Below are 5,000 nucleotides of genomic sequence, written 5' to 3'. Positions count from 1 at the left end.
GAGTTATTATATTCCATCACAGAAAACTTCCATGCCGCCCAGAAGAAAAACGAGCGGAAAGAGCCGAGGCAGCATCAGCACATTTTGGAACAAACTCGCCGGACATCTCGCAATTAGCGGCCGTCTTTCGGCCAGCGTCAGCATGGCGGACGGGTGTTCGACAGCCTTGACTGACGCCGCTAAACAACACTTAGCATGACAATTACCTGCCCGCGTTTGCCGTCCAATCACGGCGTCGGCAGCCCCGCCACGGTCTTCCTGGAATACAAACAAAAAGAAATCAAATAAAATGCCACGTAATTACCACTCATAATGGACAATAAAGTGCAGCGGGAGATGTCCCTCCGCGCCAGCAGGTACTCCGAGGACCCGCACGCACGATCCAAGGTCGACCATGACTCGGCCGGCGGGACACTCGTCCTGGGCGCAGGCTGAAGAAAGGGAGGAGGACAAATGGAGTAGTGGTAAGTCTAAACAAGATATGGAAGGGTGAAGAAACAAGGAAAATATCACTTTAGTTGGAAGGAAAATAATGTGCTGGCTACTGCTACTGAACAACATCTTCGAGGAACTTGCCCCCCCACCCCGACGCAGGCGACGACGACGGTGAAGCAGCAACCGCTGTGCGATGAACAGACAGCGTCGCCGACGCAAGCACCTAAAAGCACTCGCAGTGATAGCCAGTCCCGATATGGCGCAAGATAAAGCCACACCAACAAAAGAGACAGCGTCGTAAAGGCTCAAAAAGCTATCGTAAAGTCACGGAGTAAAGCTTGCTCAACAAAGGGTAATGGGCGTTTAACCACGGAACGGCGCAGGCAATCGCTGGCGAACCGGCGCCGGGAACTGAGAGCTCAAAGGGATAATAAGCGGCGGGCTCTGACAGAGGTTTCCATTCCAGTTTCCTCCTCTTGTCTTCTTTAGGTTTTCTTTTCTTCATCTCCTTTCTAGTATTTCTTTACTCTTAATTATCATTTATCATAATTTATCCCTTCCTCCCCTAATTCTTATTTACATTCCTCTTCCTCTGTATGTTTTCCTTTCATTCTTTAACATGCCAGAAAAGATATTTTGGAAGTATATCAAACATCAAGCAAACAAAGATTTGTGTTTGGTGTCTTTTTTGTCCAAAGTAACGATAAACAAACCCAAACAGCCTTGCTGCTCCCCGTGCCCGGCGCCGCCCACCAATTGCTTCACTTGTTCGTCGAATGCGGTTTGTCTCCCTGTGACACTCCTTCCCTTATTTACGTTACAATCTCAGCATGTCACCGCCGAGCCGGAAAACTAGCGGGTACACACACCCAGAATAAGAGATACATAGATGGATAGGTAGATACACTAACACACCCAAATTCACCCCCATCCATTCATACAGACAAACAGACAGACAAAGTAAGAGAAATAGAGTAAGAGAGAGAGAAAGAGAGAGAAAGAGAGAGAAAGAGAGAGAGAGAGAGAGAGAGAGAGAGAGAGAGAGAGAGAGAGAGAGAGAGAGAGAGAGAGAGAGAGAGAGAGAGAGGAGAGAGAGAGAGAGAGAGAGAGAGAGAGAGAGAGAGAGAGAGAGAGAGAGAGAGAGAGAGAGAGAGAGAGAGAAGTAGGCCTCTGCTCTCGGGCGCCCCTGATGGAAGCAAGGCCCGCCCTACTGGGCTCTAACAAAGCCTTCCCTCGGGTCGTGTCCCTGGGGCTCCTTACACGGGGCCCTCTGGCCTTCCTCGCCTTCCCTGCCACGTCTGTTGCCTCTGCGGCCTTCGGCTGTCGTCGTCGCCGGTGTCTTAGTGGCAGTGGTATCTTTAATAGTTTTAATAGAAGAAAACTAATGTTCTTTTCGCTGCTGCTCCTCTTCCTCGCACTCCTCCTCTCTCTTTTCTTGCCTCCTCTTCCTTTTCGCCTAACTTTTCCCTCTTCAGCGAGGGCGAATTTCATAGAAAATTAGGGAGTGAAATGGTGGGATAGAGAGGAGGGAGAAGAGGAGAGTGAAGGATGGACCAGACGAAAGGAAGGGGTAGGATGGATGGTGAGAATGAAAAGGATGGACGACATGGCAAGGAGGGAGTAGGATGAAAAGAGGGGAGAAAAGGAAGGAAGCAAGAGAGAAGAGGCGGAGAGGAGGAAGGAGTAGGGTGAACGTAAAAGGAGGGTAGGAGGGGAGGAAGAGGGAGCAGGATGGACGAGGAGCAAGAGATTGCACCTTTGTGTCTCAGGCCAAGTCCTCGCAGGCGCCCCGCGCAGGAGACACGGCAGTGTTTGAGAGGCGTGGTCGCCTGTCGTCTTGGCTGTCCCTTTGTGAGTGCGAGCTTCGACGCCCGTACGTTTCACTTCATTTAGCGCGGCAGCGATTTATGCTGTGATAAATTAAAAGACGGGTAAAAATAGTAGTGCATGGAAACGATGAATAAAAGGCAAGAAGCAACAGCAAACGATCAAAGACAAAGAGAAGATCCAAACTAAATAAATGTAATTAAAAAGAAAAAATCGAGATAAAATTAGCCGCTCAGACTTCGATTCATCACCAAGGGACTAGTGCATGTATCATAAACGTAACTCGCTTTGGTGTCAAAAGGCCAAGGGGCGACTGTTTTAGGAGAATCTCTCTCTCTCTCTCTCTCTCTCTCTCTCTCTCTCTCTCTCTCTCTCTCTCTCTCTCTCTCTCTCTCTCTCTCTCTCTCTCTCTCTCTCTCTTTCTCTTTCTCTTTCTCTTTCTCTTTCTCTTTCTCTTTCTCTTTCTCTCTTTCTCTCTTTCTCTCTTTTTCTTTCTTTCCCCTTCGTGCGTGTGCTTGTGTGCATGTGTGCGCGCATGCGTGTGTCGATCTCTACATACATTCATCAGGAAAGCCTTCTACCCATCTATCTCCAAGGGAGTCTGGCGTGACACTAACGACGAGGAAACGGCTTGGGTGTTGCCACTAGTTCCACGGGCCTCGCATCGGCTCCGTGCCCTTCCCGCCGCAGTCCCTACAAGGGCCAATAGGTTAAGATTTACTATTATTATTATTTCTTCGTATTGGTAAATGTTATTGTTCCTGTGCGGTGTGCGCGAGTATTTTTATGAGCGAGGGAAGGCGAGGTGGGGGTGGGGAGATGTTTGTGTTTGGTGTGTGTGGTTTGTTGTGGTGTTTGGGGTATGTGTGTTGAGGAAGAGGAATGTTATATTCGTTTTAGTTATCTATTTATCTATTAGTTTTGCGTGTGCACGTGTATATGTGTGTTCGTTCGTGCATGCATGTGTGTGCATGTAGACGTGTGCTTCTCTTTTCTCTCAGCTCTTCTTTTCCGATCTCCTCCTCCCTGTGTGTATACTTGTCCCCAACAACTACTTGCGCACGTGTTCTACGCCCGTGTAGGAAGACCTGTTACGAAGCCGCGAGATGACGTCTTTTTTATGACGTCTCCATTAAGCAAAGTGCCACGAGGGACAAAGATGCCATTATCACTGCCAGGGCCTCGTTAAGCCTCTCTTCTACGCAAGACATATGGCTCATTAACTCTCAACACAATCGTCCACCGAGGGACGACACCCGTAAGCACATCCCATACAGTTACTGTCGCTGTATATATAACACGGCCATCGAGGCTTTCTTTGAAAATAATAGGCATAATAATTTCATGTCGTGAGGCGAAACTTTTTTTTTTTCTTTTTTTTTTTGCGTTGAATAAAATGCATGTTTATTTTACTATCCCAATTTGTATTCTATTTCCATTCCCTCTCAGCTTGCATGTGTTGGAAAATGTTACTAAAGACTTCATAAACTGAAGAAGAAAAAACTTTAGCCACATCAAAATACAAACTCACAATACTTAACAACATGCAGTCTAACAGCAAACCATTATGCATGCACAAGCAAAGCCCCACAAGAAGTACCTCTAACAAGTCATATTTCCTCCTATTTCTCTCCGCCGGCAAATTTGCATTCTGCCAACGGATAAATTACGCTTCAAAAAGCCCATTAGACTAAATCTTTAGTCCCCCATAAGTCCCGAACCTCAATCAATAATCGGCCAAACACGACACACGGCCGCGAGACCTGAATACAGAGCGCGGGACCAAGAAGAAAAGAAAATGGAGCCTCATCATCACTCAAGCGTTACACCTACTTCTTTCACACCCTTGGATACACAAACTTTTTTTTATTTGTTTGTCTGTTTGTTTGTTTACTGACTCACTCTTGTTTGCTTGTGATTTATTTTTCTTTCCTGTATCTACTTTATTTTTAGTGTTCTCTCTCTATCTCTTTTACTTTCCATTCCTTTTCACCCTCTTTCCATCGCTCTCACTCTTGCTCTCCCTCTCGCCCTCGCTATACGTTCTTTCTCTCCTACCACTCACATATACTCCCTCTCCCTCTCCCTCTCCCTCTCCCTCTCCTTCGTTCCTTACCTCCCAGTTCCACCCTCTCCTTCTCCCTCACACGCTCACACACCATATCCATATACAGCATGTACACATCCTGCTCTACGCAACCCTAAGCAAACGAAGCAAGCAAACAGATGGGCCACGTGACCGCATACACACCGACGCCGCAGAGACAAAAGTCGGTTTCGCAGTCACCTTCAACCCCCCCTTCTCCCCTTCTCCCCTTCTCCCCACCCTCCACTATCCCCTACTTTCCTCCCTCTCTTTCCGTCCTTTCTTCCGTTTTTCACAATCTTATTTTTCTCTTTCTCTTACCCACCTCTATATCTCTATGCCTCTATCTCTACTTCTACCTTTTCCTCCACTTTCCACTTCCTCTTTTTTTTCTCTCCTTCTCACCTCACCCCCTGTTTCGTTTGAGGAAACCCCCAGCTTGCATACCCTTCCCCCTCTTGTGCAATCCCTTCTTCCTCCAAAACGGCTCTTGAACAAACACTTTTGTTCCAAAGCTCAGACTGTACATGGGGGGTGGGGGTGGGAGTAAGGGGAGGGACGGGGCGAGGTGCGAGGGCCAAATGACAAAATAAACATACACAAAATCCAACACATTTTTTGTTAGTTCATTTGTTTTCTAAAAAATATATAA

At 47.2% G+C, this 5,000-nt stretch overlaps 1 protein-coding gene across 2 annotated transcripts in view; it reads right to left on the bottom strand.

Moving 5' to 3' along the window:
• Cad88C (cadherin 88C) overlaps positions 1–5,000 on the bottom strand; it is a 277,126-nt gene that overhangs the window by 120,914 nt on the left and 151,212 nt on the right. The window contains exon 3 of one of the 2 annotated variants that reach the window (XM_086540999.1): positions 207–258. The exons of the other annotated variant lie outside the window; for it this stretch is intronic. The gene's annotated coding sequence lies outside the window, so the exon portion shown is untranslated. The remainder of the gene's footprint in view (positions 1–206; positions 259–5,000) is intronic. 2 annotated transcript variants of the gene reach the window in all.

This window comes from Penaeus japonicus, unplaced genomic scaffold (assembly GCF_977035675.1).
Source record: "Penaeus japonicus unplaced genomic scaffold, GWHDUDI00000001_assembly GWHDUDI00000010, whole genome shotgun sequence".
Taxonomy (NCBI): domain Eukaryota; kingdom Metazoa; phylum Arthropoda; class Malacostraca; order Decapoda; family Penaeidae; genus Penaeus; species Penaeus japonicus.
The sequence above is the reverse complement of the archived record's forward strand: the minus strand, read 5'-3'. Positions and strand labels throughout refer to the sequence as shown.